This window comes from Eretmochelys imbricata, chromosome 2, assembly GCF_965152235.1.
Source record: "Eretmochelys imbricata isolate rEreImb1 chromosome 2, rEreImb1.hap1, whole genome shotgun sequence".
NCBI classification, from domain to species: domain Eukaryota; kingdom Metazoa; phylum Chordata; order Testudines; family Cheloniidae; genus Eretmochelys; species Eretmochelys imbricata.
The window spans coordinates 155,465,957-155,490,577 of NC_135573.1; the positions used below are offsets into that span (position 1 = coordinate 155,465,957).

The following is a 24,621-nucleotide window of genomic DNA, read 5'->3' on the forward strand; positions in this document are numbered from 1 at the left end:
TTCATACTCATGTACTTCTGCTGAAGCCTATCAGGACTCCTTTCCACTCATATACTGAAGTTACAATGTGTAATAAACTTGAACATCTGTTGCGTATACAGTGCTGTTTTCATGTTTTACATTCACACATATATCTTATCAACTGTATTACATCACCAAGTAAGTAAGTATAAATGTACGTACTTACTATTTTTATTTAGTTTTATAGGGCCATATTTTGAAGTGGCCTCAAACCGTCCTATCTCTCCAGCAACAATCAAATTAAAATACTGTTTACATGTTACTAATAGTGTTGCTATACAGCAATACAACCCATGTCACACAACAGGGATCTTCCTCAGAGAGGTATAAGTCCAAAAATTTTAACCACAAGGTGTTCACATTACAACTTCAAGCTGAGCTTGTAACCAGTTAGTGGCATGAAGGGTACTAAACATGGGATCATATTCTCTGCTGGTGTAACTCCATTCAGCTATGCCAGCAAAGAAGTTGACGGATTGCGTGCACGTACCACATGGTTAAAACACAGTAAATGTGACAGCTAACAGTGTTTCAACCCTTACAGAGGGATATCTTCTTGTAACTCAGCACTTCAAAATGGGGGCACCAGGTACTACCCTGAGGGGCACAGGCAATTAATAAATGAAGAGGTGAAGGCCTGTACCACCACATGCCAGGGCTCTGAAGGAACACAATTGGTTTCATTTTCCTGAAGTGAGGCTGAGCTTCTAGAATTGAGGAAGCACTGCTGTAACCCACTCATCGCACTGGGCTGCACTCCCAACTCTTTCTCTGGAAGTACATTCGGTGGTCTCTGGGGGACAGCGCAGCTCAGACCGCATTGCTCCTTGGCTGCTGCTGCTGCTGCATGTCCGCCAAGCAGTAGTCGCTGCTGAGGAGCCATGCACTTTCCCAGACTACAGCGATACAAACTGGGGTATGTGGCACGCTAGAGGCAGATATCCCGACACAGCTGTGATGCTGGAAACGTTGCAGGGCAGACACGAACTGAACTGTCGGACTGGCACCCAACTCGGACGACTGTACCTCTAACTCCTCACAAAAATCACTGCCGTGGCACGGACAAGCCGCAGAGACCCCGATGGGGAGGTGCCCTACCTCCACAGCGGGATAAGTCCCCACTTCAAACGCCTCCACCCCTAAGTCCCGGCTACACAGGAGCCCCTGGGGGAGACACGTACCGCGGGAGCCGCCCACAGCTCTGGCAATAGGAAGGGGAGGCGGAGAAACGTGTCTCGTCTCCCCCCCGCCAGCGCCCCCACCGAGCTCCCCAGGCGCGTCCCCACCACAACACATCACGCCCCCGTCTCACCCCCCTGCCGCCCCCACCACGCGTCGCCCCCCGGGTCGGTCGCTCCCCGGCGCTGGGGAGGCGCGTCCGCAGCCCGGGCCCGCAGGCCCCGCAGGATGGGGCCGGCCGGGGCAGAAACGAAACCGAAACCGGGGCCGGGCCGCCACAGGGGGCCTTCGGGGGGTTGGGGGGAGACACCGACCAGCCGCTCTCACCTCACAGCCAGGCAGGAGGCGGCGCCGCTGGGACCCGACCGCGGGGGGCGGCCCAGGGAGGGGCGGAGCGGGCGCTGCGGCCAGGGGCGAAGCGGCGGCGGGACAGAGACAGCGACCGGCGCCCGGCCCGGCCCTGCCTCACCACGTGCCGGGAGTTTCCTCACCCCGGCGCGCCCAGCACGGAGACCCCCCAGCCGGACAGCGAGCGCCCGGCCTGCTTCCCGCAGCGCGGCCAGGCTCCGAGGGCCCCAGCGCCGCACCCGCGGAGAGGCGCTGCCCAGGCTGCCGCCCCCGGCCCGGCAGAGCCCAGCCCCTATTCTCCCTGCTGGGCGTCGCTCTGCGCCCTGTGCTTGGGAGAGGCTGGGCCCAATTCAGTTGTTACAATCTCGCTCTCTCCTAGTGTGGATTACAGGTCAGCGTTTTTTCTAGTTAAAATGTGCACAGTTGTGCAAGATTATGGGGTCTAAACTTTTTATTGATCTACATTTTCACAGTTGCAGGGAAACTATGGGAGGGGGGGAAGGATCAGACAGTGGTTGTTGAATGATAGTAGATTTGAGATTCAAAAAGTTAAAGTTGTATACCCCTTAAAATGCAAATTGTCAACCCCGCATATGTCAAAATATACACAGTAATCATCTTTAAAACAAGCTCTATAAAGTTCCCAAACAGCGTTTTTCTTACTTTGCCTAGGTGTATATTTCTGTTATCAATGGAAATATTTGTACAGAAAAATTGACATTTACCATTAAAAAGCTAATACTTCCAAGCCTATATCTGGGGCCACAAACAAACCATAACAACTTTAGGGCCCAAGCCTGTGCCCCTTATTCATGTGCTTGACTTTACGGGGTGGAAAGTCCCAATAAAATTCACTCCCAGACATTCAATCACAGGATGGGGGTCCTCATTAACAGAGTTACCTTTCTTATGATAGCATGAATTTCCTAATTTTTGTGCAGTCTCAGATATAACATTTCATTAATGTATATAGTCAGAAAATCTCATACCATATATCACTTTATTTTTACAAATCATTTGACTATAATGATTCATAAAAATAAATTGATGCATGATGCAAGATTTTAATAGAGGGAAAGGAAAACAAGACAAAAGACTTCTATTTGATCATGTTATAAAATGTAAAAAAGACAGTCGAATAAAACACTTGTGTTTGATGACTGCCTCCTCGTTGAAATAAACACGCAACTAGGGTGACCAGACAGCAAGAGTGAAAAATCGGGAAGAGGGTGGGGAGTAATAGGGGCCTATGTAAGACAAAACCCCAAATATCGGGACTGTCCCGATAAAATCGGGATATCTGGTCACCCTACATGCAACACATGTTTGTTTCTGGGCCTGGAACTCCCCTAGGATTGGCACTTGTCCAGGTTTTCCCAGGGTTGTCCTGAGAAATCTCTACATCATTCTGGAACATTTTGTCACCTCCTGTTCCCCAGCCCTGGGGCTGCCTTTCCCTCTGGGTTTCCTCTATGTAAAGGGTTTGGTTTGGTCCCCTGATGAATGTGTTCCCTGGGGGTGGGAGGGAGCACAGCATCTTTCACAGTGGGGTGGGGGGTACTGGCTACAGGGAAGGCTAGAGATGAGGAGACTCAGGTGCTCTCCTCAAACCTGGGTTGGGGGGACAGAGGTGCAGAAAATGGAGCCAGACCCAAGTATGCAGGGCCCTTCAATGACTCAGTGCTCTCCAATCCATGCTCTTCAGCTCATCATCACTTTAAACGTTCTGATATACAGGAAGCATCAATAGACGCCCTGCCCCTGCCAGTCCAGGCTACTTGCCCCCAGGTCCCATTTTTTTGTACCCCACAGCTGGCAACCCTGTGGTCCACTTGCACATTGGGCTTTGATTTTTTTCTTTAAAATTTAATGGAACAAAAAGGGGCTTTCTAGTAGAATATGAGGTAACACACAGGTGCAGATTATATTTTGTTCGTAGTTAGAATCCCAACTCTGACCCCAAATATTTTCAAAGAAGTTTAAATAATTAAGGATTACTATGAAAATAATCGTAAAATATGAGAATAGATGTGTTTCCCAATGAAAAGACAGTGTTGCAACAGCAATTTAAATTAGCTAAGAGATTGTTTGGGCATTGGAGAGTAAAGTTAGCACCATATCTTTAAAGTTTGTATGACTTTATATTACACTTAATATTCTTTAAAAGTATATGGAAAATTGACATGTTTATCCATATCTTGGGTGGGAAGAGTTGCTTCAGTAAAAGGGAAAATGGTGCTGACATTTCCATATAGTGGCATAACTATTTTTGGATATGCCACCCCATCACATTTGAAATAGGTCCCCTAGAGTTCCACAAACAAATTTATACTTTGCTTTATCACACATTTCCTCTCCCTCCAACCAAAATGTATCCATTAATTCTCCTGTATCATAATCTTGTCCCACAAAATAAATTCATTAAATTTGCACCCGCTTCTAACAAACAGAATTCTCCACCACTCAGCTGGTGCCTCTACTCACTCACACCCACGTGCACAGATACTCTCTGATGGCCTGATTCAGTGCCCACTAATGTCAGTGGAGATATGCCCACTCATCTCAGTGAGCATTAGATCAGCCCATAAGCCAGTGGAGAAGGGGGTTCATATTCTATTTTGCTCCTCCAGTCCCAGTTGACGTTTCCTTGCCTAACAGCCAATCCAGCTGCTCCTGGGAGTTGTAGTTCAGTCGCCTCATGTCCCTGTTCTCTATGGGCCAGTGTTCCCCATCTAGACGATATCTCCTGTTGATGTCTGTTCTTCAGAGAATATTGGGGGCCAAGTATGATTAAACAGTGGATTTCAATATGGAAAAAAAGGACAGAAATCTGTACTTCAGTTAGAGTAAAATAAATTCCTTTAAATAAATATTCCAGTTGTATTTAATTCCACTTCGTCTTTAAGTGCAGTTCTACTCTGAAAAGTTACTCTGTTAAAATGACATTATGGGGTTCCATATTTCTTGTGTTCCAGTGACTTCTAAATCATATTGGCCTAGTCTCCAAGTTTTTTTGTTTTTTTTTTTTTAAATTACCAGCCCCTTTAACTCATCTGGAAACAGACAGCCAGGCTGTGTGTGTTCTGGCTCATGCCTCGTCATCAATAATAAAGATTCTGTGGTTCAAGTTCTGCTTTCAGATACATCTATCAAACTCATTTTTTCTGTCATTTCTGTCTTCGTTTACACCTGTACAATCCTACTGATGTCAATGATGGTACATAGGTGTATGGGCAGAATATGGCCCTTCTACTGGTTCTTAACAATATTATTAATCTACAAACCAGGAAGTAGTCCACCCTATTCTCTTACCCATGTTGGCTCTGCAATGCTTGCACAAGTGAATCATGTTAAAATTCAGCAAATACAATTCTGAACACACACACAGGGAAGTAATCAGTGAAGTGAAAAGGTGCTATTTTTACATAATTTTGAGAGTAAAACTACATTTTAAATAAATCTGCAATGGTGGAATAGGAGAAAGGTAGATTTCAGAACATATCTAGTGGGCTTTCCCCCTTAGTCTCTATCCCATTTTAATGATTCCTAACATCCTGTTTGCTTTTTTGACTGCTGCTGCATACTGCATGGACGTCTTCGGAGAACTATCCATGATAATTCCAAGATCTTTCTCCTGATTAGTTGTAGCTAAATTAACTGCCATCATATTGTATGTATAATTGGGGTTATTTTTTCCAATGTGCATTACTTTACATTTATGCAAATTTCATTTGCCATTTTTTTGCCCAATCACTTAGTTTTGTGAGACCTTTTTGAAGTTCTTCACAGTCTGCTTTGGTCTTCACTATCTTGAGCAGTTTAGTATCATCTGCAAACTTTGCCACCTCACTGTTTACCCCTTTCTCCAGATCATTTATGAATATGTTGAATAGGATTGGTCCTAGGACCAATTCTTCCTCTATGTCTTTGCCTGCTAAGGCTTGCAGCTCCTGCTTCTTCCTATCTCCAGTATCACATTGGTTCCACCCAAACCAGACAGTCTCTACATAAAAGAACAAATGGACACAAATCAGACGTCAAGTCTTATAACATTCAAAAACCAGTTGGAGAACACTTCAATCTCTCTGATCACTCGATTACAGACCTAATAGTCGCAATTCTTCAACAAAAAAACTTCAAAAACAGACTCCAATGAGAGACTGCTGAATTGGAATTAATTTGCAAACTGGACATCATAGCAGGAGAGATCCTTTCTCAGCTAGTGCAGGCAGAGCCGTAGCCTGTGCAGAAGCCATGCTGCTATCTGTCAGCAAGACTCAGCCACCACTGAGCGCCAACGGTGCCGTAACCAAGTGAGGTTGCGGTAGGGGGACTGTGAGAGTCTCAGCCCATATCTGTTCGAGACTATGTCATTTGAGATGAGTACTCAGGCCTTCGGAGCATCCGGCTGGGTTCTGGAGCATAATAAAAATTCACTTGTCTTTTGTGTGGATTTCTTGGGAAAGGGCAGGATCCTTGTGTAGGGAGGCTACTCAAGGGAGGCGAGGCTTATTCCACTCTGATTACTATCTGGGAGAAGTACGTCCAAGAGAAACCTAAGCCCAATAAGAAACAGCAGAAGCGGGCACTGATCTATGGTCTTTATGCAGCATGTAGGCAGCTTCATGAGTTTGGAAAAGCTCAGGAAGCTAAAGTGGCTCAGTTGGAGCAGCAGGTAAAGACTAGAGAATCAGAGGTAGAGAAATTGGCAGACAAATGGAGAGCCTTGAGGAACAGAATGCCAGCTATATAGCCCAGATCAGCAGGCTGGATGGGCAAGTCCGGGACCTAAATGATCTGGTTGCTAAGAAAGAAAGGAGCTTTACCTTGCTGGTGTAAAGCAATAGGAAATCCAGACAGCCATCAGGGAACTGATGGAGAAGCTTTGCTCTAGCCAATCTCAGCAGGCAGAGCACTCCAACTGCCAGGCTGAGCTCCAAAAGCTGCGTAACAAGTTGCAGCAGACTCGGGGTCTCCTACGGGTGGTTAGTAGGGTTCCCTTGAGGAAGAGCTCAGAAAAGGCCAGCAGCTCCAGCTCAGATGATTCTGAATGTAGTGCGCCTTGCAGATCACGTAGGCAGTTGGAGGCGAGGGAGGTAATGTGAAGTAAGCAGCCTTTTGCTCCCCCTGAACTGAGTCCAGGAGGGGAGTAAGCTACCCAGGACACCGATCATCACCACTGTAATTAGTTACAGTCCTGACTCATCTCAGCCACTAGAGATGCAGCATGAACTCAAGACATACTCCCCGGAACAGGCTTGTGTGGTGGGAAAGGCCCTTGGACCACTGAACACAGAGAATGCTCTGGATTGGCTGGCCAATGCAAATTCCCTACCTGGTATTAGTAAAGAAGACCTAGCCATTCTTTTCAGGGAGTGTATGTCTGGAGAGGAATTTGGCACCCTTCCAATTGATTTGCAGGTAGCTGACATGGAAACCAATCGTCAATTGTTTGAAGGTGTTTTAAGATTTTACTTCCCACATCAGAACTTTATCGGGAGATATTACTCCAAGAGACCACAGCCTTCTGAGAGGCCAGAGAATATCTTAGGCATAAAAGGCTGCTGTATTGGTTAGCAGGGGCGACCACCTGTGATGTTCCAGAGTTCCGTGAGTCTGTCCTGCAAGGGCTGTCCCCAGTTCTGAAGATGGTTTTAGGACCAATGGACTGCACGAGTACGACCCTTTGAGAGCTAGAGGACAAGCTGCGAAAAGCACATGAAATCCAAAGAGAAGCTTTTCCAGCCTCCAGAGCTAAAAGGAAGGTAGCAGTGGTTACCACCAAGAGCCATCGAGGAAGAGTTAAATAAGGGAAGCCTGAAGTCACCTCAACCTAACAGGAAGTCTACTGCATATCTGAGCAAGAACAGTCAGCCAGATGGACTTAGGACGCTCATTTGGAAGGAGTTGCTTCAGCATGAGCCATGAGAAGACATAGATGGTCTGCCCACTGAGGCGCTTCTACTGAGATTGGCATGGCGTAAGAGCAGGAAGCAGCAGCAAAAAGAGTCAGCAGATCTACTATGATGGGGCCGAGATTCCCCTCTGCCCCCATTAACAGCACCCATACCAACGACCCATGGGGCAGGCCATCAACATCCGTCGTCCTGGAGGGAGAATTTGGAAGATTCAGCCAGCAGATACTGATTGATATGGGTGCTTTGGTTTCCATCTGGTGTATGGTGCTGAGCCAAAAGCCAAAAAAATACTCATCAAGGAGACGAAAATTTTGGAAGGCTTCAATGGGAGTGAGTGTGTGGTCCCCTTACGCAGCCTGTCATCTACAAAATCCACATTATTGTAGCCAGAGTTACCTTTGGTCTTCAGGACCTAGGAGGCCAGGGTATCTTGGGCATGGACTTGATTTCTAGTATGAGCCTTATTGTGGACCTGCCTAACAGGCAATTGGTTCAAGACAAAAACAACAGAAGTCATGAGATCATACCTTCATCTCACAGGATGGCCACGGTGAAAGCACTTGAAACCTTGAAACTGCCACAGTGGGAAAAAGATGTAGCTGACATCGCTCTCAAGCATCAGGAGGTGTTTGCAAGAAACAAAACTGCAATGTGGCAAGACATCTGGGGAAGTCAGAGTCGATGGACCTGACCTGAAGCCACACAGTCAATATTGGTATCCTGTTGCTACAGAGGAAGGCATCCTGAGCACCATCAAGGCATTAGTTGAACAGGGAGTGCTTTTGCCAACGGAGAGTCCCTGTAATTCACTTATTTGCCCTGTAATGAAAACTGACGGCGAGACCTGGCATCTCATGGTGGACTACAGAGAACTGAACAAGGTAATTCCACGTTTGGCACCTGTAGTTGCCAAATACAATGAGGTAATGGCTACTGTTGCATCAGGGGCTAAATGGTTTTCCATACTGGACTTGTCTAATGCATTCTTCTACATTCCCCTGGACCCCTCCACCTGGCACAAGTTTGCTTTCACTTATAGGGAGAGGCAGCATACATTTAGCCAACTCGCTCAGAGCCTACAAAATGCACCATCGATTTGTCACTGTCACGTTTCCAACATGTAGAGTACCTGGAAACAGGATGGTAAGGTTCATGTAGATGGACATTCTCATAGTCACTGGTACAAAAGAAGAAAATCTGGAGATGTTGGATGCTGTCCTCGACCAGATCAAGAAGACTAGCTTCTTGGTAAACCCTGTTAAGGCTCAGCTTGTGTGTTCAGAAGTAACCTACCTCGGCATAACCATCGGAGAGGAAGGCAAGCGACCAGACACTCAGTGTGTCAACCTGATTTGTAAGTTACCTGTACCCCAAGACGTATCAGAACTAAGATCTTTTCTGGGTCTTACCAGGGTCTCAAGGGAATTTATAGAAGGATACACTGAGATGGCCAGACCATTATACACCCTGTGGAAGAAAGACAAGAGTGGCAGTGGAATGAGGAACATCAACAAGCTTCCTGTGACCTGAAACAGGCACTCACCGAGGCACCAGCGTTAGCCTACCCAAAGCCTGAGCAGCCATTCCATCTAAGGCTGGCAATGTCCAACAAGGGCATAAGTGCTATCCTCATGCAGGACCATGGAAATGGCTTTTGACCTGTGGCCTACGGATTGAGGATACACAGTGAAGTTGAAAGGCGGTTCAACAGCTGCGAAAAGGAGGTCCCAGCATTAGTTTGGGCTGTTGGACACTGGGAATACCTTATAGGTATGGCTCCAGTAGTCCTGAAAACTAATCACACTCCACTCGAGTATATCCTATCAGGGCGTACCAATGATGGGTTAGTTTTCAGCCCCAGACTGGCTAGTTGGACGTTAAACCTGCTCAACAGAACCTGGAGATAGTGAAGACTCCTCAATTAGCTTTCGTCCCTTATGCACCGCTTACTGAAGGACAAGATCATGAATATCCACTTCCCAGGCAAGAGAGTGATCTTCCCAAGTCACCTTTCAAGCTAAAGAACTACCAGGATGCGAAGGACAAGGGTCTCAAAATATGGGTGGTAGATGGTAGCTGCTACCACAAAGACAGAAGTCCCTGTGCTGGTTATGCGGCATTGCAGCCTGAATCCCAACGTATCTTTCAGGGAATGGTTCGTCTGCTCTCAGCTCAGGCACTGAGGCAGTGGCAGTGTTGGCTGTCCTGCATGGAGAAGATTCCGAAGTTGACATCTGTATATGTTCAGATTCCAGCTGGGTGATCCAAGCCTTTAGAGAATGGATGCCAATCTGGATTCATCAAGACATGAAATCTGCGGATAGCCAGCCATAGCATGTTCAACAACCCATAGCATGTTCAAGATACTTGCTGCATGCATGGGAATTAGTCACTGTAAGAATTGGCAGCAAATACCTGTTAAAAGGTGAGGGCTCATCGTAGAGACATCAAGGAAATTTCCAACCTCCATAATAAGGTGGACCAACTGGCAAAAGAAGCAGCCTTATTGGGAGAGGAAACACTCTGGATCCAATTGGAAGGGAAGGTGGCAAAAGTGGGAAGTAAAGCAGAGGATCTTACCGACCAACCAGATCTGAAGGAGATGCAGAAGATCCAGAAATTCACCAGCTGCTGGAGAAAGGGGAGCACAGAAACTATGAAATCTTCCAGGACAAGCATGGTCTGATTATGGCTCTGAAAAAGGACATACAAGATGTGGCACCTGTCTTGATATTACCAACATGCCTACATCAAGAAATGATCAGCTTGGCTCATCAGAAAGGCCATTTCAGCATAGAGAAGACAGTGCAGTGAATAGTACAAGTGGCATGGTGGCCTAGTGTGGTTCAAGACACTACCAAGTACATCGATGGTTGTTTGGCCTGTGTGGAAAATAACCCCGATGCTAAGGGCACCAAAGGTCCGATGCATCACCAACCTATTGGAGGACCCTGGACTCGCCTCCAGGTGGACTTCATCAGTCCCTTACCTAATACCAGTAGAGGCCAAAAGTACTGTCAGGTTGAAATTGATGCCTTTACAAAGTGGGTGGAGGCCTACCCCACGAGGAACAACACAGTGACAACAACTGCTAGAGTGCTCCTAGAACAGACTTTCTCTAGATTTGGCCTGCCATAGTGTATCGACTGACCAGGAACCCCATTTTGTGGGAAAGGTTGCTTGGGCAATGTGTGAAGCTTTAGGCATACAGCAAAAGCTACACACTGCTGGCCATCTCCAGAGCTCGGGCCTGGTATAGCATACAAATCGTACCTTGCAGACAGCGTTGAGAAAGTTTGTCAGCCTACAGGGGAAGGACTGGGATTTGAAATTGCCTCTAATACTCATGGCACTTAGATCTACGGTAGCATCTCCTGGGTTCACACCCCAAGATGTTATGACAGGTAGGCTTATGAAGACCCCGGAGCACTGTGGGTAGGTGGGACCCCACCTGATGAGTATCAGCCTAGGCTGAAGGTGGATAGTTTCATGCAGAGGGTGTTGCAGGATATTAGCTCCATACAACGCTAAGTCGCCATCCAAATGAAGTCCAATGTTAAATCTATGGACAAGAGATTGGGCTCCCTTAGACCTATAGAATGGGATATCAGGGACAGAGTGTTGTATAGATACTTCTCAGAATAAGGACATACCCTTAGTGTCAGATGGGTTGGACCCGTACATATTGTTAATAAGGCCAGTCCTACTGTGTACGAGGTGGAGCTTAGGGGACCCAAGGGAAAGAAGTCCAAGTGGTTCCACTCGAGTCAGCTGAAAGCGTGGAAGGATGCTGGGAGGTAACTCTGCATTGTCTTTGCATCATATAACTATACCCTTTTGTTGCTCATCCCATAGGAGCGAAGATTCCTCCATCGTCTTTTGTGGGTGGCCATTACTATAACCATGGGAGGAACCTTATCAGTGGAGGAGGGAGAGCACTATTTCTGCAGTATCGGAAAAGTGGAGGGTATAAGAGGGTCTGAGTTAACACATAAAGAGCCTATTAAAGCATGGGGTGTTTACCACGGGCCAGTAGTTGAAGAGGATTTTGGGCCCATCATGACCTTTGCATACAAGAATGGTTCAAATTGTGCCTTGATTTGGAATGAAGAGCTGGGGGATAGATCCAATATGGCCACAGCCCAGTATAGTGCCCAGATAAATCTTTTGAATAAAGATTCAGAACCCTTGGGCAAAGTAGTGAAGTTTAAACAAAACTGTGTTTGGGACCTGCAAGATCATAAGGTGTAAACTGTTCAGGTGGACTTATCACCAAGAGTTTACTTAGATGCCCCTGCATGTCCACCAGTCTAAAATTTAAAATCCAGGAGGGGACATTGCAGTTAGAGATCTTTTTGAGTGCTCAGATCAACATACCCTTCACTAGGGTAAGAATACATACTCCTACCCGAACCATGTTCATCCGTCTGCTTGTACTAGTGCTCATGCACACCGGTGTGACACCTATGGGAATGTAAGTAATTTCTGCTCATTGGGCAAGGTTATATTTTTGACAAGTTGTTACAGTAGTACAAACATATCTGTTGCATTTAATGATTCTGAGAGGTGGTATGTCTCAGGAGTATTTGGGGTTAAGCTTCGACAACAAGTGACTGTGATCCCAAAACCGTATGTCAGTAAGTTAGGCCCAGTAGTAATTCAACAGGACCTAAAGCGTCTGCTTATTATCAACCCCCGTTACACCGTAAAGAAGGTTGTTATTAACATGCAGCTCTCCGCACAAGATATTCAGCCTGAATGTACACCCTTTCTGAAACCATATCTCATGGGATGGGATGCATGGGTAATTAGCAGTGAGCCTACATACCTGAGTGAGAAGAGACTTCGCTGCAAAAGTCTTGGAAGGAGTCGGGGCAGGGTTAGGCGTAATCAATGCTATGAGAGCTGGTACCCTAGCCCAGTGCATGTAGGCCATGATATGGCAGCATTGGAACAACCTTGACTACTCCTTTAAATCAGATTAGTGATTTCTCATGCAACATAATATCCACTGTGCGTAAAGGGCTATATGCACAGAAACGAAGTCAATTCTGAATAGTGCAAGCCATAGGTGTCCTACAAACCAACCTATCATGGGCACTTACCTGTATAAAAATACAATCATGGCTGCAAACTGTGGCATCGCATCCTCAAGGTTGGATACCAAGGAACCATCCCAGTGGAAATTAAGAATCTGAGGATGGGTGATGTTACACCTTTCGAGAAGGAGCATCATCAGTGGTGGTGGGATCTGGTTTTTGTTTACAATCCAGACTCAAGAGAAATCACGGCTCACGTCTTAACTATTGCTAATGCCAGCACTAATTGGGTATATCTCCTGATCCCCTTGGGAATAATAGTTAATAATACCATAATGACACCCATAGATATCCCTAAGTGGGCACTCAGAGAGCAAGAGGAATATCACTCTGTCAGTCTAGTGCATGTGTCTGGGAGGAGGAACATGGATACATATGTTCCACAGAGGTCTATCAAGAACCCCATATCTGCCTTAATAGCCATCAGGGAAATTGCCATTATAATCTGGAAAAAGAAAAGGAGTACTTGTGGCACCTTAGAGACTAACCAATTTATTTGAGCATAAGCTTTCGTGAGCTACAGCTCACTTCATCGAATGCATACTGTGGAAAGTACAGAAGATGTTTTTATACACACAAACCATGAAAAAATGGATGATTATCACTACAAAAGGTTTTCTCTCCCCCACCCCACTCTCTTGCTGGTAATAGCTTATGTAAAGTGATCACTCTCCTTACAATGTGTATGATAATCAAGGTGGGCCATTTCCAGCACAAATCCAGGGTTTAACAAGAACGTCTGGTGGGGGTTTAGGGGGGGTAGGAAAAAACAAGGGGAAATAGGTTACCTTGCATAATGACTTAGCCACTCCCAGTCTCTATTCAAGCCTAAGTTAATTGTATCCAATTTGCAAATGAATTCCAATTCAGCAGTCTCTCGCTGGAGTCTGGATTTGAAGTTTTTCTGTTGTAATATCGCAACTTTCATGTCTGTAATCGCGTGACCAGAGAGATTGAAGCGTTCTCCGACTGGTTTATGAATGTTATAATTCTTGACATCTGATTTGTGTCCATTTATTCTTTTGCGTAGAGACTGTCCAGTTTGACCAATGTACATGGCAGAGGGGCATTGCTGGCACATGATGGCATATATCACATTGGTAGATGTGCAGGTGAACGAGCCTCTGATAGTGTGGCTGATGTTATTAGGCCCTGTGATGGTGTCCCCTGAATAGATATGTGGGCACAGTTGGCAACTGGCTTTGTTGCAAGGATAGGTTCCTGGGTTAGTGGTTCTGTTGTGTGGTATGTAGTTGCTGGTGAGTATTCGCTTCAGGTTGGGCGGCTGTCTGTAGGCAAGGACTGGCCTGTCTCCCAAGATTTGTGAGAGTGTTGCGTCATCCTTCAGGATAGGTTGTAGATCCTTGATAATGCGTTGGAAGGGTTTTAGTTGGGGGCTGAAGGTGACGGCTAGTGGCGTTCTGTTATTTTCTTTGTTAGGCCTGTCCTGTAGTAGGTGACTTCTGGGAACTCTTCTGGCTCTATCAATCTGTTTCTTCACTTCTGCAGGTGGATATTGTAGTTGTAAGAATGCTTGATAGAGATCTTGTAGGTGTTTGTCTCTGTCTGAGGGGTTGGAGGAAATGCGGTTGTATCGCAGAGCTTGGCTGTAGACAATGGATCGTGTGGTGTGGTCAGGGTGAAAGCTGGAGGTATGTAGGTAGGCATAGCGGTCAGTAGGTTTCCGGTATAGGGTGGTGTTTATGTGACCATCGTTTATTAGCACTGTAGTGTCCAGGAAGTGGATCTCTTGTGTGGACTGGACCAGGCTGAGGTTGATGGTGGGATGGAAATTGTTGAAATCATGGTGGAATTCCTCAAGGGCTTCTTTTCCATGGGTCCAGATGATGAAGATGTCATCAATATAGCGCAAGTAGAATAGGGGCATTAGGGGACGAGAGCTGAGGAAGCGTTGTTCTAAGTCAGCCATAAAAATGTTGGCATACTGTGGGGCCATGCGGGTACCCATAGCAGTGCCACTGATTTGAAGGTATACATTGTCCCCAAATGTAAAATAGTTATGGGTAAGGACAAAGTCACAAAGTTCAGCCACCAGGTTAGCCATGACATTATCGGGGATAGTGTTCTTGACGGCTTGTAGTCCATCTTTGTGTGGAATGTTGGTGTAGAGGGCTTCTACATCCATAGTGGCCAGGATGGCGTTATCAGGAAGATCACCGATGGACTGTAGTTTCCTCAGGAAGTCAGCGGTGTCTCGAAGGTAGCTGGGAGTGCTGGTAGCGTAGGGCCTGAGGAGGGAGTCTACATAGCCAGACAGTCCTGCTGTCAGGGTGCCAATGCCTGAGATGATGGGGCGCCCATGAATAGGTCGGAATATGAACAAGAGGCTGCTCGGCAGCTCTCCAACACCACTTTCTACAAGCCTTTAGCCTCTGATCCCACTAAGAGTTACCAAAAGAAACTACAGCATTTGCTCAAGAAACTCCCTGAAAAAGCACAAGATCAAATCCACACAGACACACCCCTGGAACCACGACCTGGGATATTCTATCTACTACACAAGATCCATAAACCTGGAAATCCTGGGCACCCCATCATCCTTTCAAGAATGCTTTATTAGATGCCCCCCAAAACCTACAATTTCAGTCACATAAGAAGGCTTCTTTGATTTAAAAACTACTCTGGTTAAGAGGGGAAGTGAAAATAGCAGTTAAAATAACATACAACAAACGGAAAAATAGGTAAGTTGATAGCAAGGAGTTCAAATGAGCAGTTAGGAAATGCAGACAATTGATAAGGGGAGCTAAAGGTATAAATGAAAAAAGTCTATGGCTAATAAGTTTCAGGACCAAGAAGAAATTCTTTAAATATATCAGGAACAAAATTAAATCCGAGTAATGGCACAGGTCTGTTTCTAGATACAGAGTAGAGTTGTCAGTCATGATGCTGAAAAGGCAGAAGTATTCAATAAGTATTTGTTCTGTATTTAGAAAGAAGTAAGATAGGTTCATATCTTACAGTGATAATGAAATATTTTCTATTTCAACAGAAACTTGGGAGGATGTTAAACTGTTAGAGTTAAACATTTAAGTTAGTAGGGACAGGTAACAAACACCAAAGACGATTAAATAATGGCCAAGTAGTTCTCTGAACTATTAATATTGATTGTTTAACAATTCTTGAAACACTGGGGAGGTTCCAGAGGATTGAAGTAAAGCTTATTTTGTGCCAGTATTTCAAAAGGGTAATCAGGATGACACAGGTAGCTACAGGCCAGTCAGCCTGACATCATTCCTGAACAAAATCATGGTAAGATTAATATGGGTTACAATCAGTAAAGAATTAAAGGAAACGTGATAGAGTGCACTCAACTTTCAAGTGCCTCCTGTCCGCTGGGTGTAGTGCTGCAATTTTTTTTCCTCCTGGTACCCCCTATATGGTGTTGACCTTGTCAGGTGGGTCTTCAGTGGCTCAGCCCTCCAGCTAAGTCACACCATCGACAATGGGGGAAATGAACCCCTTCCAGGGTTCAAAGTTCAACAAATGGTTTGGCCTTTTCAGGGTCTTCAGCCTATTTAAACTCCAGCCCCTTTCCTGGGCTTTTAAACAAGTCTTATCCCCTTCTCAGGGCTTAGGTTGCTTCCCCAGTGGCTTGTGGAGGGACCTAGCCCCACCCACTATTCCAGGTCCCAACCCAGGGATCCTATGAACAGCAGTCACACACTGGTCCCTTTAACCACATCAGTTAGCTGCTATGGTTTTCCCTGGGCTTTTTCTCATGCCCCTATAATCTTCGCCTGTTACCTTAGGGTTACAGACCTTGGGTTCTCTTTGTCTTACCCCTGCTTGAGCAGGCTCTTTCCCAGGCCTCCTTGCCTGGAGAGTTTCTCAGTCTTCTAGCCCTTCCTCACATTTCCTGTTCCAGCCAGCAACTGACCTAGTCAGGTCCTGCAGCTCCTTTTATCTGAGCCTGCTGCACTCTGATTAGCTGCTTCCCTGCAGCCTTTCTAGGCAGGTCTGGAGGACCCACCTTCAGTGCTCCTCTCCTGGGGTATGAGGTAGTAGAACCATGAGGCGTCCACTAGGGGGCCTCAAAGGCCCTGGTATACCTCATCACAGAATAGTAGCATAATAATACCAGATCAACATGGGTTTTTTTGGAAAATAGTTGTTGTTTTTTTTAAATAAGATTACAAATGTGGTTGACATAATATACTAAGACACAGGAAGTAATGGTCTTACTCTGCTTGGCCCTGATGAGGCCTCAGATGGAGTACTGTGTCTAATTCTCGGTGCCACACTTTAGTAGGAAAGATGTGGAAATACTGGAGAGAGTCCAAAGGAGAGCAACAAAACTGATAAAAGGTTTAGAAAACCTGACCTATCAGGAAGGGTTAAAAAGATTGGGCATGTTTAGTTTTGAAACAACAAGACGGAGGGGGAACCTGTCAACAGTCTTCAAATATGCTAAGGGCTGGTAAACAGTTCTTCTCCATGTCTGCTGAAAGTAGGACAAGTAGTAATGGGCTTAATCTGCAGCAAGGAAGATTTAGGTTACATATTAGGAAAAACTCTCTGACTTTAAGGGTAGTTAAGTTCTGGAATAGGCTTCCAAGGCAGGTTGTGGAATCCCCATCATTGGAGGTTTTTAAGAACAGGTTGGACAAACACCTGTCATGGATAGTCTAGGTTTACTTGGTCCTGCCACAGTGCAGGGGGCTGTACTTGATGACTTCTGGAGATCCCTTCCATCCCTACATTTCTAGGATTCTATTACTATAATTGTAGATAACCAAGTGGATGTGAGCTCCAATAGCCATGCTGTGTAGATGACAAGGTGAACATGCTCCTTGCATGCATAAACAGGGGAATATCAAGTACAAGTGGAGAGGAGGTATTACCTCTATACAGCATTAATGAGACTGTTACTGGAATACTGTATGCTGTTCTGTTGTCCACACTTCAAAATGATGTTGATAAATTGGAAAGAGTTCAGAAAAGAGCTACAAGCAAGATTTAAAGTCTAAAAATCATGCCTTATAGTGAGAAGCTTAGAAATTGCAATTATTTAGTTTATCCAACAGAGGATTATGAGATGGCTTGTTCATGGTATATGCCTACCTACATGGGGATGAGATTTCTGATAATAGATGGCTCTTTAATCTCGCAGAAAAAGGCATAATAAGATCCAATGTTTGGAACCTGAAACTAGACAAATTCAGGCTAGAAATAAAGCACAATTTTTAACAGTGAGGATAATTAACCATGAAAATAACTTTCCTGAGAATGTGGAAGATTCTTCATCATTTGAAGTCTTTAAATCAAGATTGGAAGCATTTCTAAAAGAACATTCTATAGCTCAAATAGAAGTTATGGGCCTGATGTAGAGGTGACTGGGCAAGCTTCTGTGGCCCATGTTACACAGGAGGTCAGACTAGGTTATCATAATGGTCTCTTCTGGCCTTAAAATTTATGAATCTAGCATAAGGCAAAAGACCCAGAAGGCTAGGTAGCTAGCAGGAAAAGAGAGAGAGGGATCCAAAGTTTCCAACAATGATAGAAAAGTTGCAACAGACAAAGGGGTTTTGTGAGTGCTGCCAGGCAAATTTGAAGATCACCTGAACTATTTTAGAGCGAGCTCATAAATTTCATACCTGACATTCAACTTTTCTACCATTGGTAAGGAAGATGATATAAACAATAAGAGTGCTCCAAATGTTGTCACCTACCTCCAGGTGGTAAAATTTTCCTGGATCCAATGCCAAGTGCCGTCACTCATTGTAAGGCCGTGTAAGGAACACGAGTTCCACCTTCAGGTTTGGGCAGAAACTATCACTGATGGCCAAAGATACAGCAGACAAGTTCTAAAGATGGAGATGGGGTTGCACTTGCTGAATAAAGCCTACTTGTTGCCGACAGATCGAGACTTGTGATATATGTTCATAACCATTATTTGAATAGTCTTAGCGATCCGACATATTTGGGTTGTCATGAAATTTACAAGGAAATGGGTCTCATCCATCACTGAACCTTGTATAGGAAAACACCCAAACTTCCTGTAAAATGATAAAAACTGTTCTATTTCTAATATGCCCACAAGGGGAAGAGAATCAGAATTTACTTTTGCATACCCTAAGCATTCATAGTTTCAGATGTATTGATACACAGTCCAGATGCCCAGTTCATTAAATTTGGTTATCTGTCATGTCATTGCTTAGTCTTATTCTCAGTATTCTTCGATATACAGGCTGTCAGATAACTCATTTTGGGTTCAATGTTTCAGCAAGTTTGTTTCTTATAGGATAAAGAACTTCCTACTCTGACTGTAGTTGTTCCAGTGGAACATTTTAAGTTTCTATTGAGTATTTAACTGCAGGATTGTTACTGGTCTTACTAATTTCATAGCTGGCAGAATCTATATGACAAAAACAGATAATGTTTCCATTGTATAATCAAGAACAGATATTACTTTGTCCTCACCCACAACTATTTTAGATTTGGGGTCAATGTATATGTTCAAGTCAGTGGAATTGCTATGGGTACCCACATGGCCCCACAGTATGCCAACATTTTAATGGCTGACTTAGAACAATGCTTCCTCAGCTCTCATCCCCTAACGCCCCTACTCTACTTGTACTACATTGTTGACATCTTCATCAGCTGGACTCATGGGAAAGAGGCTCTTAAGGAATTCCATCAGGATTTCAACAATTTCCACCCCACCATCAACCTCAGCCTGGACCAGTCCACACAAGAGACCCACTTCCTGGACGCTACAGTGCAAATATGTGATGGTCACATAAACACCACCCTATACCGGAAACTTACTGACTGTTTTACTTAACTACATGACTCCAGCTTTCATCCAGACCACATCACACAATCCATTGTCTACAGCCAAGCTCTAAGATACAGCTACATTTGCTCCAATCCCTCAGACAGAGACAAACACCTACAGAATCTCCATCGAGCATTCTTAAAATTACAAAACCCACCTGGTGAAGTGAAGAAACAGATTGACAGAGCCAGAAGGGTACCCAGAAGTCACCAACTACAAGACAGGCCCAACAAAGAAAGTAACAGAACACCACTAGCCGTCACTTACAGCCCCCAACTAAAACCTCTCCAGCACATCATCAAGGATCTACAACCTATCCTGAAGGACGATCCTTCACTCTCACAGACCTTGGGAGATAGGCCAGTCCTCACTTACAGACAGCCTCCGAACATGAAGCAAATACTCACCAGCAACAATACACCACAAAACAAAAACACTAACTCAGGAACCTATCCCTTCAACAAACCCCATTACCAACTCTGTCCACATATCTGTTCAAAGAACACCAGCATAGGACCTAACCACATCAGCCACAGCATCAGGAACTTGATCACCTGTACATCTACCAATGTGATATATGCCATCATGTGCCAGCAATGCCCCTCTGCCATGTACATTGGCCAAACCGGACAGTCTCTACGCAAAAGAATAAATGGACACAAATCAGACGACAAGAATTATAACATTCAAAAACCAGTCGGAGAACACTTCAATCTCCCTGGACACTCAATAACAGACTTAAAAGTGGCAATTCAACAAAAAACCTTCAAAAACCTGACTCCAACAAGAAACTGCAGAACTGGAATTAATTTGCAAACTGGACACCATCAGATTAGGCCTGAATAAAGACTTGGAGTGGATGGGTCACTACAAAAACTAAAAACTAATTTTCCCCTACTGTTACTCACACCTTCTTGTCATCTGTTTGAAATGGGCCACCCTGATTACATTGGCCTCATTACCACTACAAAAGTGATCTTTCCTCCTGTTGATAATAGCCCACTTCCACTTTAATTTTATTGTCTCATTAGCACTGCCCTCCCATTTGGTAAGGCAACTCCCATCTTTTCATGTACTGTGTATAGATATCTGCCCACTGTATTTTCCACTCCATGCATCTGATAAAGTGTGTTTTAGCTAGCGAAAGCTTATGCCCAAATAAATTTGTTAGTCTCTAAGGTGCCACAAGTACTCCTCATTGTTGTTTTTTAGATATTACTCTGTTACATTGACCATTGCTCCGTCCAGTCTTTCAGATATACAGCATGAATTGCAATGGTCATCTCATTTTACATTCCTGAAAAATCAATTTCATTCAATAATTCGTGAGTGATGTGTGTTTTGTGGATGGATTGGGCAACACTTTCTGTAGCTACTTTCTTGACCTGAGTGAGATATTTGTTGCAAGGTTTCTTTATTGATTTACATGCCACCAATACAACTCATGTTATAAATTTTCAGGGCAGGGTGGAATTTCTGATACTCTGTCTCTTGTTTAAATGTAGAACATTTCAAAGTCTGTTCAAACACAACAGTCCTTTCAATTGCATACGCCACATCAGCAGGAATTAATCAACACCCATGTCTTCTCCAACATCCTTTCACCCCCACAGGGTCTGAAGGGGACATATGGGATTCAGTGAACTAATGATCAAATGTCTATGGATAATATTAGATTTATTTTTGTATGGATCAGAGTTAGTAGCCAGTATCCACTACGCTAGGTTTCAGATGTGAGGTAACAGAGACTTATATGCGTGACTACACGTAAAATTTGCACTCATTGATTAAATTAGGTTTTGGTGTGATCCTCTTGTGAGGACACTCTTAGATTGGTTTGAGTGCCTTATTTAGGTTTTATTATTATATCAATTTAGTTTAAATTGGTATCATCTTAAACTAAATCAACATAAGGCACTCTTAAACTGAGATTAAGAGATTCCATTAAGTGCCATTGCATCAATTTAACTAAATTGGTACAACTTCTGTGTTTAGATAAGGCCTTAGAAATTCTGGGTGAAATCCTAGCACCATTGTTAATGGCAACATTTCCATAGTCTACAATGGGGCCAGGATTTCACCTTCTGTCTATACCTGTAGGGTTACTGAAAAAACTAAAACTGTAGCAAAGGGAAAGGGTGTAGCAATCAACCACCATTGAACAAACAACATTCACTTATGCAAATCATTCATTACTCTTTTTCTGTAAGCTTTCATACTGCAAGACAATTCAGCCTTGAGAGAGAGTTTCAGCATGCCTTTCAATAGCAAGCAGAATAAGGGCATGTAAAAAATCACAGCATCCCTTTGTAATTGGATTATATAAGAATGCTTTCATAACTGTTCTCTTAGAATTATCTTTCTATCTAACCAAGAAAAATTAAGGCTACTTTTTAGTTGACCCACAGGGATTATCTTAAGCAACTGCCCAGTCAATACAAGATTCTCATTGAACTTCAATAACTTATTAAAATTAAGAAACTTCTTACACCATAGAGCTAGAGAACCTATATCAATTTTTTTAGGCTTTTTCACTGACTAGATGCTAGAACCCCTCCTAGTAATAGACCCTTGCAGCCTGTCTGCTTTTGTCATCCTCCTTCCTCTTCTGGGAAAATCAGAACACTGGGAAAATCCTCAGCTCTCAGTAACAGGTTCCTCCTCCATGCAGTTGAGGTGAATAGAAGTGAAACTCTTTTAGCTGACTAGCTTGGATGATGGAACATACCTTTGGGTTTACTATAAATGACTTCTTCTTGAAGAGTCTCTCAGCCAAAGTCCCTGTCGCACTCCAATGCAAGCAACATTTTTTTAACTTGAATTTACAAGTCTAGACAGCTTAGCAGTTCCTTCTAGCCATATGGTTACATAAAGGGTGATTGACAGCCATTTCCTGAAATTATGGCATAGTTCAAAGATGGAGTTTAGTTCATCAGTACACACTCGGACTTAGGCATGATCTAAAGCTTAGACTCTGTCTACACTGGCAAGTTTCTGCGCAGTAAACCAACTCTCTGCGCTGGAACCCCCAAGGTGTACACACTATGAAGACACTTAGTGTGCAGAAACTGTGCAGTTGTAGCACTTAAAAAAACCCAACATCCCAACAAGAGGCGTAGAGCTTTTTGCGCCGGGGCTACAGCGCTGCAGTGCCAGTGTAGACACCGTGGTCAATTACAGCACCGTGATTGGCCTCCGGGAGATGTCTCACCTCTCTGGTCATCAGTTTGAGCTCTACTGCCCTGTCTTCAGGTGACCGACTGTCCGCCCCACTCACCCCATAAATTCCTTTGGCATTTTGAAAGTCCCCTTCCTGTTTGCTCGGTGATGCGTGCAGTGGTCTCAGCGCATCTTTCCCGGGAGCCAGGCCCGCTTCATGCACCAGGTGATCCCCCGCTTGGAGCAATGCCGAGCTGCTGGACCTCGTCAACATTTGGGGACAAGAGGCTGTCCAGTCCCAGACTGCGCTCCAGCCATAGGAATTATGATATCTACGGATGGATTTCACGATGCAGGACAGAAAGTGGCCATGACCGGGACACACTGCAGTGCAGGGTCAGCGTGAAGGAGCTGCAGAATGCCTACCACAAGGCGGGGGAGGCAAACCGCCGTTCTGGTGCTGCGCCCGTGAGCTGCCAGTTCTACAAAAAGCTAGACACAATACTTAGTGGTGACCCCACCTCCACTGTGAAGACCACTGTGGATACTTCGGTGGCTTGCGTGCCAGTCAAGAGTGGACCAAGCCAGGAGGAGGAAATCTTGGATGAGGAGGAGGAGGGGGACCCAGAGACAGAGGATGACACGGAGGTCAGAGATGCATGCAGCCAAGAGCTCTTTTCCTCACCGGAGGAGGCCAGCCAGTCACAGCAGTCGGATCTTGACGAAGCACAAACAGGAGAGGAGGCCGCTGGTAAGTTGATCTGATTTGGGGAATTGCTGAAGCAAGTTGTTGGGGGCAGGAGGGTTGCAGAAAGCAGACTTGTGTCCGACGACATGCCTACTCTGAGTGGCAGAACAGGCTGTTGATTGATTCTGTAGGGGATCAGTTACCTCGCTCCGGTGGAAAAAGGCTAGGCTGATCAGAGAAGCAGCCACAGCTGGGGCCACGCACAATCAGGCCACAGCTGGCCCTATAAAAGGGCTGTGAGCCAGGAGCTGAGTCAGTCTCTCTCCAGCCTTGGAGGAAGAAGGATCTAGCTGCCTGGGAGAAAATGGTACCTGAAGTAGAGCAGGGCTGGGGAAAGGCAAGAGGAGCTGGGGAGCTCCATCCTGGCAACTCCCCAGGCTGAGGCCTTGTGCGAGGCCTGAAGAGGTACTGGGGCTGCGGAGGTGTAGCCCGGGGATAGGCAGAGGCAGCTGGTCCAACTCCCTTGCCGATGATGTGTGGCCATTACAGACTGCAGTTTGCCCCGGTGAGGGGGGGCTTGATGATGACTGGCAGTAGCCACTGATGCAAGGTGGGCATAGGGGGAGGGGAGACCCAGAGTGTGGGGGTACTGAAGTGGGCAGAACCTCAAGGGAAAAGGGCACCAGGATCCAGGAGGGACATGGGGCCTGAGGCAGGCAAGACACTGGCCGGAAGGAAGCGCTCGAGGCTGGAAAGAGCTAATTCCCAGATGACCAGCAGGAGGCGCCTCGCCGGTGAGACTACGCACTGCTACAGACTCCGTCACTTCACGGGAATCTCCCTTAGAGATCTCCAGGAAACTCTTGTGGAGATACTGGGCAATCCGCTGCTGCAGGTTCTTTGGCAGAGCTGCTTTGTTTCTTGCCCTATTAACAGTAACTTTCCTGTGCCACTGTGCCGTCACAGGGAGGGGGGACCATTGCTCCACACAAGAGAGCTGCATAATGGCCAGGGCAGAAGCCACAGGCTTGGAGAAGAACCTACCTTGATTCCCTGCTCACCCTCACCAGCGATATCTTCCATAATGATCACATCCTGTGGAAAGTGTGGGGACAGGAATGATTATCAGCCCCCCACTACAGTGCTGTCTCTCCCCAAGAGCCACGTGCCTAGTGTACAGCAGGGTCTGGGAAGAGATGACCTTGGGAGCCCGGCCTCCCTCTTCGTTATCAGCAGCTGAACAGCTGCGCAGAACTAGAAAGCAGCCAAGAAGAACTAAGGAGGACTTTCTGCATGATGTTATGATGCACTCTGCCGCCAAGAAACAGGAATTGAAGGAGTGGCAGGTCAGCGAGAAGAGGGACCGAAAGGAGAACACGGCATGCCAGAATGAAGCCACGGAGTGGCCCT

At 45.4% G+C, this 24,621-nt stretch overlaps 1 protein-coding gene across 3 annotated transcripts in view; it reads right to left on the reverse strand.

The window, feature by feature from the left end:
• The window catches only part of STX17 (syntaxin 17), a 92,995-nt gene extending 68,615 nt beyond the window's left edge, over positions 1–24,380 (reverse strand). Inside the window, exon 1 of one of the 3 annotated variants that reach the window (XM_077810870.1) lies at positions 24,256–24,380. The gene's annotated coding sequence lies outside the window, so the exon portion shown is untranslated. Of the gene's footprint in view, positions 1–1,527; positions 1,993–16,366; positions 16,388–24,255 lie in introns of those variants that run through there. The other 2 variants (XM_077810872.1, XM_077810869.1) reach the window with 2 other exon arrangements.
• Positions 24,381–24,621: the final 241 nt, after the last annotated feature.